This window comes from Bos javanicus, chromosome 24 (genome assembly GCF_032452875.1).
Source record: "Bos javanicus breed banteng chromosome 24, ARS-OSU_banteng_1.0, whole genome shotgun sequence".
NCBI classification, from domain to species: domain Eukaryota; kingdom Metazoa; phylum Chordata; class Mammalia; order Artiodactyla; family Bovidae; genus Bos; species Bos javanicus.
This window is the reverse complement of record NC_083891.1, coordinates 11579934-11593977: the sequence shown is the minus strand read 5'-3', so window position 1 is coordinate 11593977 and position 14044 is coordinate 11579934. Positions and strand designations below refer to the sequence as shown.

The following is a 14044-nucleotide window of genomic DNA, read 5'->3' as shown; positions in this document are numbered from 1 at the left end:
ATAAATTATCAAATGTAGAAAGTGGTATTTGACCACTACATGACCCATTCTCTCTCTTTGCACTCACTCTCTCAGTTATACATTTCTGAAATGATCATATTTACTTAATATACTTTGAAACTATGAAGTTGGTGTTGGTATTATCTACATGAAATGCTTTTCCTATGTATCATTTTTATTTGATTATGCCTTGCTATTAATACTGCCTTCACTATTTTCTTTCATTTGTGCTTGTCTAATATAATTTTTATCTTCATTTTATATTTATACTTGATGGGTCATTTAAAAAAAATCTCATAAACATGAAGTCATTTAATGTTTATTTTTAATCCAATCTGGGAGTCATTTTAGGGAGTTATTTTCCTAAGTGAAGATTTCATTTTTACTCCACATCATTAATTTAAATCCCTTCAAAATCTAATCTGCTAGTTGCTACATCCATCAAGATTTTAGTTTAGAAATCTTATTTTTCCTCCCCACTGAATCCTATCAAAATAAGATTGTCCCTCTTCATGACATGTTGCTTTGGTTCAAAGGAGCAGCAAACATCCTCTTGAAAGCTGTTGAAGACACAAAGTCATTTTTCAAAACCTGTGTTTCCCTTCTTGCGGTAAGTCTATTACAGCAAAGTCATTGTGTCAAAATTTGGAAGAATTGGACCCTCATGTTACTTTGCACTTCATGTTTCTCTATTTTTTGCCCTTTTTATTTTCCTATGTGATACAAAGTGAATTTAAACTGGTTAGATACATGAAAAAGATGAGAAAATAACCAGTATATAGGAAGACAACCTAGAAAAAGCAGTAGCAGAAAGCATGATCCTCCAACACTGAGAGGAGTGAGCAGGTGTCACAGGTCCTGGAGGAGAGCTGCAGCCACAGAAGAGATGTGACCCTGGTGAAAATGCCACTGGTAAGTGTGTATGTGTGGGGGGATGTTCTATTCTTTCCTCCTGCTCCCCATCCTCTTTTGATGCTTCTTTTTGGCCAAAAGATGTGAAAGTAAGGGACATAGGAGCCTAGAAAATGCACTCTGAAAGACTTGTCTTTCCTTTTCTAAAGAAGCAGAGCAAAGAAAAGAAGAAAAGATAGTAAACAAAACCAAATAAGTATTTTCCACCTATGTATCATCAGCATTCATCTGTGAACTTCAATTTATCATATAAAGCTTTATGCTCCCACCTAATCAGAGGCAACTTTCTGTCTTTAAAATGAAGACATTTTCGTCCTCTTTGTAATAAGAAGAGATTCAAAGTTTCAACAATAATGATTTTTTATCCTGGTAATGAACAAAATACTTTTAGAGTTCTAATCAAGAGCAACTATAAAAAAATAAACCTAATATTAAACATATTTGCTTGAAAGTAGTAGAAACGTACTAGGGCAGCATGGACTGATGGAACCTAGGCATCAGATAAGAGGCAAATGCAGAGACATTGAATCTACAGTCAGCACTTCTTTCCCTCTCAAGCATTTGGTAATTCTCAAGAGAACTGACAGGTTGACTATATGAGAAGAGTCTCTGGTCATCTTATGAGGCTACAGGGTCAATAACTCCACCAAGTTATAAAGGTCCTCAGTTCGGTTCAGTTCAGTCGCTCAGTCGTGTCTGACTCTTTGCAACCCCATGAGTCGCAGCACACCAGGCCTCCCTGTCATCACCAACTCCCAGAGTTCACCCAAACTCATGGCCATCGAGGCAGTGATGCCATCCAGCCATCTCATCCTCTGTCGTCCCCTTCTCCTCCTGCCCCCAATCCCTCCCAGTATCGGGGTAAAGGCCCTAGAAAATACATAAAGTTACCATTGGTTTCTCTAAAGAAAATAATGGGAAAAACATACCCAGCCCTCACAAAGCATTATAATAGTGGAATCTCTGTGTGGATTAGGTTATCTGACAACCCCCTTAACTGCCCCCCAGAAGCAGAAACAAAAAGTCTTCTGGAGAAAAGTACTGAGATGCATAGCCACAAATGGTCTCTAAAATGTCTCATCCACAATATCTAGCAGCCAATCAAGATTACCAATATGCCATGAGAGAAGATTAAATGATGAGAAAGTGTGTGTGAGAGAGAGACAGAGACACAGAAACATACCCTTGGGAGATGCAGATATTGGAGTTAATAGATACAACTTTCAAACTAAATGTGTACTAAATAAGCAGTATCCAGTTGACCTTAGAACACCATGGTGGTTAATCTATGACAGCTCTCCATATCTGTAGTTCCTCCACATGGATTCAACCAACCACAGATTATGTAGTACTGTAGTATTTACTGTTTAAAAAAAAAAAAATCCACATGTAAGTGGGTCCATGAAGTTTAAACCCACAATGTTCAAAGGTCAACTGTACTTCTAAACAACCCATGAGTTAAGAAAAAATATCTAAGAAAATTAAAAGATAATTTTGAGCTGATTGATTATAGAACAAAGACACAACTTATAACTCTCTAACTGTGTCTTTTCAGAAGCTTCATCAGTGTTTTCATTTCCTTCCTTTACAATTGGAGCTTCATCAAATCTGCTGTGTCTTTTTTTTTTTTAATTTTATTTTATTTTTAAACTTTACAATATTGTATTAGTTTTGCCAAATATTGAAATGAATCTGCCACAGGTATACCTGTTCCCCATCCTGAACCCTCCTCCCTCCTCCCTCCCCATACCCTCCCTCTGGGTCGTCCCAGTGCACCAGCCCCAAGCTTAAAGCCTAGTTTACATGTGGCTTTTCACATCACCTAGACCTGAGGCAGAGAGTCTTCTTTCTCTGGTTCCCACTCAAAACTAGGAGCTTTATGGATTATCTGGCAAAAGGTTCCAGGGAACACATGCAAATTTAGAGCTGTTGCCTCCACAGTCCAGGGAGCCCCGCAGGTGTTGTATATTTGGTCACATTAGGGCAAGATGAGACACCTCGTCTCATTTTAGGGGTGATATACTGACATGTCAAGCACCATCTGCTCCCTAAATCCTTCCTTAAAATGGCAGAGCCCTGAATTTTGCCGTTTTATTCTCCCTCTGGGCAAACATATGCTGAACCATCACATCTGGGGTGTTTCCCCTTCCTACTCACCAAGGACAGTCAGTGAGGAGGAGCAAAGTATGTTTGGTGGGACCTCCATAGGACCAAAGTTCCGGAGACTTGAAAAGCATAATAGGGAAGTTGACACCTCCCTGAGGGAAGATGGGGTAATCATAATATTATCTCTCCCTGCTGAAAGCACACAGTTCTGATCATCCTTGATAATGAGTATAGGGAAAAAATGCATTTTGCAGATCAACAAGGGTGCATTAAAGCAAAACACGTATTCATTTTCTGTAACAGAGATACCATATCTGTTACAGCAGCTGCAATGGGAGTGACTCTATAATCATATTTATAAAAAATCCTCACTGATTATCAAGATGCAGTTGATTTTTATGACAATCAAACAGGAAAATTAAAGGTAATAGTTAGTGAGAAGAATAGTATGTGTCTTCCAATCTTTGATGTCAGCATTAACTACCACGATTCTCTGAGGAGTATGATAGTCTTTTTTTGTTACTTACAGTGACAAAGAAATTTGGTTCCATGGGTTTTCCTACTTTCCTACTTCACTGGCCTTCATAGTATAGGTCAGATAGCCAGTGTAGGTGGAATTTCTGCCAATTTTTGATTATGTATCTTGCAACATGGTCCCAACAAAAGATGGATTTGGATCAAATCTGCATTGATTATCTGAGTTCCATAATTCTCTTTTTCCGTTTACTGACACTTGAGTCAAGGTGGTGTGTTAGTTTCTTAGGAATCACATCAAGTCAGAGTCAAAATAAAGTCTTTAAATCCTTAGTATGTCTTTCGCTTCAGAGTCTGTTCACAATATACACACTGTGGAAAGATTGAAGGCAAAGGGAGAAAGGGGCAGCAGAGGATGAGATGCTTAGATAGCATCACAACTCAATGGACATGAATCTGAGGAGACTCTGGGAGATAATGGAGGACAGAAGAGGCTGGCATGCTGCAGTCCATGGTGGGGTGGCAAAGAGTCAGGCATGACTTAGCGTCTGAACAATGAACAACTGTTCATTATATTACGTTGCCTCTGGTCCTTTTGGAGAAAGATTTAAGTATATTCTCAAGGGAGGTCCCTCTCCAAGGGACCCAGCCTGTTTTCTAATCAAGGGGCTTCCAATCTGTGATGGAGTGACTAATGGTGTAGTCTGGGATTTTCCAAGGATATGTGACAGTCAGTACTAAGGTACCTGGGATGGTCAGTCATCCTGTGTGTGAACTGACCTTGTTTTGGGAACTGAGAGATTGTAATAGCTCATGATTACACATTTTTTGTGAGGACGCAATATGAATTTCTATTCACCAAACTTAGATCTTAGCCTTTTGTATAGATCTAACAGATAGGCTGCACATCTGTTTTACTCTCAGGGACTTGGAGTTCAGTTAACCATCACCACAAAATTATGTGTGGGCAATGGCACCCCACTCCAGTACTCTTGCCTGGAAAATCCCATGGACAGAGGAGCCTGGTAGGCTGCAGTCCATGGGGTTGCTAAGAGTCAGACACGACTGAGCAACTTCACTTTCACTTTCATGCATTGGAGAAGGAAATGGCAACCCACTCCAGTGTTCTTGCCTGGAGAATCCCAGGGATGGGGAAGCCTGGTGGGCTGCTGTCTATGGGGTTGCACAGAGTATGACATGACTGAAGCAACGCAGCAGCAGCAGCAAAATATTTTAATTACCACTTCTGTGCTGCCTGAGATGGTCATTGAACTCACGTGTCTCCAAAACAAACCTTAGGGCCCCACTATCCAAGATGCCATTATTACCACTGAAATCAAGAACTTCAATTTTACAACCCCAATCCAGATTTATCCCTTGCCCAGGTTAAAAAACCACAGTTTTTTTTAAAGAATTCTCCTATATTGAGTGGATATATATGGAATCTAGAAAAATAGTACAGATGATCTATATACAAAGCAGAAATAGAGACACAGAAGTAGATAATAATTGTATGGATACAAAGTGGGATAGAAGAGGATGGGAGGAATTGGGAGGTGGGTATTGATACATATATACCATTGGTACTATATATAAAATAGATAACTAATGAGAACTTGCTGTAAAGAACCAAGAGCTCTACTTAATGAATGGCAGCGACCTGAATGGGAAGAAAGTCCAAAAAATAGGGGATATATGTATATATGGCCAATTCACTTTGTTGTATAGTAGAAATGAACACAATACTGTAAAGCAACTATGCTCTGATAAAAATTAATTAAAAAAAATGACACCAGTATTCTCCTCACAAGTGCATTTACCAACTCCCTTGAAAAGGAATGTCTTCTAGGCACTCTGAGGATGCATTGCTGAGGGAGAGTGAGGCAACCACTTTTCTCAAATCCACACAAGCATTACTGCATCCTATGACTTGAATGCCCTCCTCGATATCATGCCAGAAAAGGTCTAGCATTTCTGACCTCATTAATATAAGCTATGGAGAGCAGACTTCAGGAGCCAGCTGAACAAACAAAGCCGACTCCAACTTCTCTAACCAGCACTTTAATTCAGAATGAAATTTAGTGCAACATTATAGTAAATTTGGCTTCAAGTATAATTAAACTTTGTCCCTTTGAGGACACTATTTAAGTCCATTATTATGATTTTCTCCAGGTATATACAGATACAAATTAGCAATATCAAGATTCCTCTTCTGTGTGCAATATTCTCCTGAAGGAAACCTATTCTTTTCCTGGAATATTTTGGAAATAGCTACTGCTATTGGCCTGGAGACAGTTAGGGGTTGCAGGAAAGGCTTAAAAAGCCCAGGCATGCACAAACTGTCAGGTGACATAATTTAGTACTATCAATTTAACTGATGGCCACATTTTTGTCAGTGAAATTGGAGCTGGTTCTGTTGGTAAGAAGGATGAGAGAAATTTAGTGATTCAAGATTCTCAGCAGTGTCAGTGCACACAAATGTCCCCTTCCCAAGTCTCAGAGTGCCCCTACTTCTTCACAATTGCCTTAGGCACAAGCAATAATGTCCTGGCCTTAACTAAGGGACTGGAGGTGCTGTGTAATCAGTTCGTGTTTTATTTATGCTCTTGCACACTTACATTTTATTCTAATTCTCAGCCGTATCTTCCCGGAAGCTATGGGAGTTGATGCAATTTTAAGGTTATCCTAGAAGTGTTTTAATATCCCAAGGCTGCTTTTAACCGAGAGTTTGTAGATACGAGTGTATGATTTTTGGGTTTTGGTCAACTCTTCTTCACCTTTAGAAGTGGGCAGCGTACTCTTCTGTATTGTTGATACACTTGTTACTATCTGAGTGGCATACAAGAAGAACTTGATTTTCTGATGCCTTGATATTGAAAAGCCCTTCATCTCCAGCATCTACAGATGATGAGTTAAGTAAAAATGATGTCACGGCATGCCACAGATTACTGTTATCTCATTTGCCATCTGCAAGAGCATCATGACTGTGCTCATATTCAAACAGGTGATAAGCTCAGTCTGAAAGCCCCATTGTGAGAAGTGTGTTTCTGGAATCACTGCTGATAAAATACTATAATAATCAGTGTCAAACCAGGAAACACATACCTCTCTAAATGTTTTAGATCAAATGAATTTAATGCATGAAATTAAACAAAAGCTACAGAAGAAGCTGAGAAGATGATTATTGGACAGCGACTCAGCATAGATTAGCTGTAACAGGTTGTCAGATCTCCAGGTGGCGTGGAGAAATAGACAAAGCAAGGCGGCAATGATGCCGGAGCCAAAGAGGCTTGTCAAGGGGCCAGCAGGCAGCAGCTGAAAGTATACAGACTGTTCCATTGGTGTTTGAGTCATAAGTATGTAGTCTTTGCTGGAAACAACCCCTAAGAAAAGAAGGAGAAAAATATCCTGCCTTGTTCCTTCTTTCTACCATCTAATCTCTCTTCAGTACCCAACTTTAGTCAAGCCTTGCCAAAGTCAGCTGACAAAGTCAGGGATCGGCCTTCCGGTCATTCAGAACTCTAGATGAGAAAATGTGGGGAACATCTATGCAGCAAAGCTTAGTGCTGGCTCAGTGGGACCTGCAGTAGTGGAAGGAAGGAAGGAATGGAAGGAAAGAGAAGGGGAAGAAGCCTGGAACTGTGGTGATGGTGGGGGAGAGGAGCTGATGAAGGCAATGGGAGAGTTTGATAATAGTATGAATATAGTGGTAGTGTAGAGAGTAGTATGGAAGCCTGACGCTCTGATACTTTGGCCACCTGATGCGAAGAGCTGACTCATTGGAAAAGACCTTGATGCTGGGAAAGACTGCGGGCAGGAGGAGAAGGAGGCGACAGAGGATGGTTGGATGGTGTCATCGACTCAATGAAGATAGTAAAGGACAGGGAAGACTGGCATATTGCAATTCATGGGGTCACAAAGAGTTGGACACAACTTAGCAACTAAACAAGAACAACAACAATGGATAGTGATATGAAGTGAAAAGCATCTTTGTCACATTTGTGACCTTCTTATCCCGGTTGTGGATAGCATCCCAGAGAAAGAATGACACCATGACATTTTCCTTCTCTAGATCTCTATTGAAAAAGTCACATCTCTTGGCTGCCGATGGTCATGTCTCTGCTTAATATGGCAGACAGGACATACCTAAGAGAAGATGTAGGGCACTTCATTGCTTTATGTGAACCTCTAATGTTAAAGAGAGTGCACTGAGATTGCATCTAATGCAATGAGAGTAAAGATGAAGACTTGGGAAGAGTCAAATTATACTCAAGCCACTCAACACTTCCTACCAGCTCAGCACTTGGTGTAGGAGCTCCAGAACAGAGTCCCATGTGCAAGATATTTTTCTCTTCCAGGAGGCACTGGTGTGTCTTCTGCCAAAAACAGCTCTCAGTGGTTACCCTGGCCCCCAAAGAAAGAGAGAGATCATTCATGCATGCTACTTGTAATATCAGCAATATTTGGGAAAGAAGAAGTTGGTATCATTTCTCATGCCACAATTTTGCAAGAGTTTAGAGGCTTGTTTTTGAACCTAAATTTAGGTTCTTATTTTTAATGTGAATAATTCCTTTGTGACAGATCCTAAATTGTTTATATATAGTTTATGCCTTATATTCAAAATAACATATGGGTTGTCATCTGTTCGTTCTGGAAAGTTTGACATTAATGAGTGCAAAATAGCAAGACAAAGTTATATCTATTAAGATCAAAACCATGAAAAAACTCAACGTGTGCATGTAAAAACATATATATATATATTGGGTAGAAATACATCAAACAAATAACTTCAAAATCATTGGAGAGTTAGAATAAAAGTGATCATTTTCTCTTCTGATGGTTTTCCTCTTATTCCATGATAAGTATGTGATATTATAGTGTTATGTATAGATTTTATTCTTAATAAAAGTAAATTTTGAGTCATCAACTTTCAGTATTTACTGTATTTTCCAGATAACATGTTGCCTCACTGTCACAGCTTGATAAATTTGTAAAATTTTATACAACAGCTCCTTAAACTATTATTGACTAAAATATGATATCAAGACCTATTATTGTAAAACTATCATTCACTTCTGCAGTCTAAAACTTGATGTTGTTTGTAAATGAACTACAGGAAAACATCATTAGAAAATAATCATATCTGGATAACTCCAAGTGCTGCTTCTGCTTCTATTTTTAAAGTTGTTGATCTGATAAGATTAACTGAAGTTGCCATAGGAACTTATACAAAAATTATAATAGATTTATGAACTATAAATTTTTGAATAAAATTGTACTATCTTCGGTGTATTGGTATAATGCCCTGCAACCTTTATTTGGTTTGGTTTGTAAGTTAACAATCTCAATTAAGGTGCTAACATCTAAGAAATTTCCCTATTTTTCTTATTTATCAGGTTGCCATTCTTCTGTTCCAGTCAATGAAAAAATCACTAAAATGAATCCTATAATTGGTATTCTTGGTTGCTATAATTGGTCACAAAGATGGAATGGTAAATAGGAAGGTAAGACTGAGAAATGCCCAACTGTCATCTCCTGCTTTCCTCTCAAATCCTCCAGAGGAATAGGTAGCCTGGAGGACTTCCATTAATTTAAAAACTGCTTGTTTGAATCTAACTCACTGCAAGCTGATGGAATTTTTTACTTTCTAATGACACGTGTTGGGCTCTGTGAAATTCTGGAAAAGCATGGATGTCTTTTTTCACCAGAGCCACAAGCTTCAAGAGAGAAGTTAAAGACTGTGTCAAAATAAATAATTCTTTTATACTCACAGGTGATTTCTTCTAGTCAAGTTTAGTCATACTAACAGATCGATGTACAAAAATGTCCACTTTTATAACTTAAGCTTTTATCCATCAGGGAACCTAGGGTATTGATTTCTGATAATTCAAATCTGGCTTTTTTTTTTTTTTTTTCTGAAAATAAAGTGTACTTAGCAATGCAAATTCGTAATAAGACAGGACCACGTCAGTGATTCTCATATAGTGATCGCAGATGTAAATAAAAGCATGGATGCCTGAATAATCATGCTGTACTGACCTTTTGTCCTAATACCAACAGACAGTACATTATTTTCCATTTCAGAGTCACTCAGCTCACTGGCCAAGAGTTCAAAGATTTAGTCTCATGAGGTCGAAACACTAGTGTTCAGGGTTGCTCCTTTATGACCCTGAGTAAATCAATTAACCTCTCTGCCTGTTTTACTCATGTGTAACAGAAGTTGAAGCAAAAGTTCTGGTTCTACCCATAATACCTTGGTCAAGAATCCCACATCCACAGAGAGGTAAAAAATCATCATTTATGTAGCACTTGTTTTATGTATTACTGATTTTTTTTTTCTTCCAGGTGTTTAAAAGATAATGCAGCAAATGCAATCCTCCCAAGAACAACTCATGCTCACTGTCAACATGGCAATAGCAGAGGAGAAAATGAGAGCATTTGCTACATAAAAGGCACCATTGCTTTTGTCAATTCCTTCAAATTCCATATAGAATTGCACTGATCAAGGGGATGGTTGAGAAATGTTAGAAATCCTATTCTGAAGGGAAACCAAGTCCCATTCTCCCAGGACCTGTCACTTCACGTTTGAGTTTGATGAAATGTTTTGACGGAACGCATGCTGTGATCATTTCAAGTTTTATTGAACGGTCATGCTAAGGTAGGCTGGAACTGCTGAGGACATGGGGCTTGTCCACATTAGCTTCAAAGTGTCACAGACAAGCCTGCTTGAGACTGAAGTTTAAAGGCATCTTTCTTTGAAGATGCCACTGTTCATTTTCTTATATCCATATACATAATGCATTTGTTTTCCTTTGTTAGCTTTCAGAATGTGTCATTATTCCCCACACTCTGCTTTGGGCCTGCCATAGCTTCTGGAGTGACAGCTCTTGGCAGCTTATATTAGCATCATTAGGGGTCCGATAATGTGCTTTCTCAATGGGGCACTGTCAAGGTTTTATCTTAACTTTGTAGTTTCAACTTCTGTGATTTGTGTAGCTGCCATGGGCAGAGAAGTTGCAGTTTGAAAGACAGGAACAAAGAAAACCCTCGGTGTTGAAACAAGGTAATATCAGATTTACTCTCAAACATGTCACAGTCTGAATTACAGAACACCTGGTGATTTCTCAATATAAAGTTTTTAAACAAAATTATCAATTTGTAATGTTATTTCTGAGATTTTGATATAATATGAATTTTATGTTCTCTTTACTGAAGGATGAAAAAGTATCATAGGATAAAAAAAATTATAAAATGAGTGCAAAAATGGGGTGCTATTTATAAAACTAACAGAATTAGATTAAGTGAGAAGGCTCTATTTTCTAAAATATCTTTGTGGTTGAAATACTGATACTAATTATTAGGTCTTCGGCTAAAAGAATATTTAAAGACAATTGCAGTTCTCAAATTTAATAGTTTTGATAGTATATTTCTCCTCAATAACCTTTTGTTTAATTTGCAAAATTTGTATGCATGATAATTAAGTAATAATTAGCATATTGGAGTGGGTAAATTATTGGTCTAACTGACTAGGCTTTTACTGGTAAATTTAATTTTTTCCTAATAACTGCAAAACCATTTATATATATATATAATATATATATATATATATATATACACCAACCCCACTCCAGTACTCTTGCCTGGAAAATCCCATGGACGGAGGAGCCTGGTAGGCTGCAGTCCATGGGGTCGCTAAGAGTTGGGCACGACTGAGCAACTTCACTTTCACGCATTGGAGAAGGAAATGGCAACCCACTCAGTATTCTTGCCTGGAGAATCCCAGGGACAGAGGAGCCTACTGGGCTGCTGTCTAAGGGGTCCCACAGAGTTGGACACAACTGAAGCGACTTAGCAGCAGCATATATATATATATATATATATATACACACACACACACATACATGTGTATATGTTGTTGTTTAGTCACTAAGTCGTATCTGAAAATTTTACAACTCCATGGACGATAGCCCACCAGGCTCCTCTGCCCATGAACCTACCAAGCAAGAATACAGGCGTGGGTTGCCATGTCCTACTTCACGAGATCTTCCTGACCCAAGGATAGAATCCACGTCTCCTGCATTGTCAGGCAGCTTCTTTACCACTGAGACAGCAAGGAAGCCCTATATTTATATTGTACTAAGAGACAATTGATATTTTTCATTTTGTTGTCTTGAAAGTTGAACTCAGTGGAATGAGCTGATAGAAACAAAACATAGAAAAGACTTCAAAGTAGATCTCCTGATGAGAATCTTGATTAAAATCTTGGGAAATTGCACTAGGAAACAAAAGAAATGCTGATTGTATGCTATTTATAATGCCAGAAAGCCAATAATTATTTATTTCTCCACTTTCAACTAGAGATAGAAAATAGGAAGAAATTTAATTTTACAACTCCAAAGTTTCCATTTATATAGCATAAGTACATTTGAAAAACAGGTATAAATTCTTCATTCTTTTTTTTTCTTTTTTTTTCAATTACAAGCTATTTATTTTTTATGTTTTTTCTTTGTTTTATTATTATTATTATTTTTACTTTACAATATTGTATTGGTTTTGTCATACATCAACATGAATCCGCCACTGGTGTACACGTGTTCCCCATCCTGAACCCCGCTCCCACCTCCCTCCCCATACCATCCCTCTGGGTCATCCCAGTGTACCAGCCCCAAGCTTCCTGTATCCTGCATCAAACCTGCACTGGCAATTCATTTCTTATATGATATTTTTCTTTTTAACATGATGATTAAGAATCAGCACATATGTATGATTTTAAACAATACACTTTAAAAAATATTTATTCAAACAAAGAGAAACTGAGCTAATCATAAGCATATTAACAATAATTTTAAAAGTTAAAGAAAGGTATTTTGAATTTTATTGCAATTAATTTCTTCATATCAATAACATTTATATTTATTTAATGCACTGTATGTCATATATGTGGCTCAGCAGTAAACTCTCCTGCCAATGCAGATGTGGGTTCAATCCCTAGGTAGGGAAGATCCCCTGGAGAAGGAAATGCAATGCATTCAAGTATTCTTGCCTGGGATATTCCACCGCCAGGGGAGCCTTGTGGGCTATGGTCCATGGGGTCACAAAGACTAAGACAAAAACCACTTGTAAATGAATGAAGCTAGAACACTTTCTAACACCATACACAAAAATAAACTCAAAATGGATTAAAGATCTAAATGTAAGACCAGAAACTATAAAACTCCTAGAGGAAAACATAGGCAAAACACTCTCCGACATACATCACAGCAGTATCATCTATGACCCACCTCCCAAAGTAATGAAAATAAAAGCAAAAATAAACAAATGGGATCTAATTAAACTTAAAATCTTTTGCACAATGAAGGAAACTATCAGCAAGGTGAAAAGACAGCCTTCAGAATTGGAGAAAATAATAGCAAACAAAGCAACTGACAAAGAATTAATATCAAAAATATACAAGCAGCTCATGCAGCTCAATTCCAGAAAAATAAATGACCCAATCAAAAAATGGGCCAGAGAACTAAACAGACATTTCTCCAAAGAAGACATACAGATGGCTAACAAACACGTGAAAAGATATTCAACATCACTCATTATCAGAGAAATGCAAATCAAAACCACTATGAGGTACTATCTCACACCAATCAGAATGGCTGCGATCCAAAAGCTTCCAAGCAATAAATGCTGGAGAGGGTGTGGAAAAAGGGAACCCTCTTACACTGTTGGTGGGAATGCAAACTAGTACAGCCACTATGGAGAACAGTGTGGAGATTCCTTAAAAAACTGGAAATAGAACTGCCATACAACCCAGCAATCCCACTGCTGGGCATACACACCGAGGAAACCAGAACTGAAAGAGACACGTGTACCCCAGTGTTCATCGCAGCACTGTTTATAATAGCCAGGACATGGAAGCAACCTAGATGTCCATCAGAAGATGAATGGATAAGAAAGCTGTGGTACATAAACACAATGGAGTATTACTCAGCCATTAAAAAGAAAACATTTGAATCAGTTCTAATGAGGTGGATGAAACTGGAGCCTATTATACAGAGTGAAGTAAGTCAGAAAGAAAGAAAAACACCAATACAGTATATTAAGGCATATATATGGAATTTAGAAAGATGGTAATGATGACCTTATATGTGAGACAGCAAAAGAGACACAGATGTACAGAACAGACTTTTGGACTCTGTGGGCGAAGGCGAGGTGGAATGATTTGAGAGAATAGCATTGAAACATGTATATTATCATGTGTGAAATAGATCACCAGTCCAGTTCAATGCATGAGACAGGGTGCTCAGGGCCAATGCACTGGGATGACCCTGAGTGATGGGATGGGGAGGAAGGTGGGAGGAGGGTTCAGGATGGAGAACACATGTACATCCATGGCTGATTCATGTCAATGTATGGCAAACACCACCACAATATTGTAAAGTAATTAGCCTCCAATTAAAATATATTAATTAATTTTTTAAAAAAGAATCTGATCCAACTTTGTACCTAAACAACAATAAATATCTTTCCCAAAGATTATTTTCAAATAACAAGTTATTGT

The 14044-nt window shown here is 38.1% G+C and overlaps 1 long non-coding RNA gene across 1 annotated transcript in view; it reads left to right on the top strand.

The window, feature by feature from the left end:
• The first annotated feature begins 408 nt into the window (after positions 1-408).
• Positions 409-14044, top strand: part of LOC133237482 (uncharacterized) — a 33511-nt gene continuing 19875 nt past the window's right edge. The window contains exons 1-3 of the long non-coding RNA XR_009733210.1: positions 409-912; positions 8889-8996; positions 9838-10150. This is a non-coding gene — a long non-coding RNA (uncharacterized LOC133237482). The remainder of the gene's footprint in view (positions 913-8888; positions 8997-9837; positions 10151-14044) is intronic.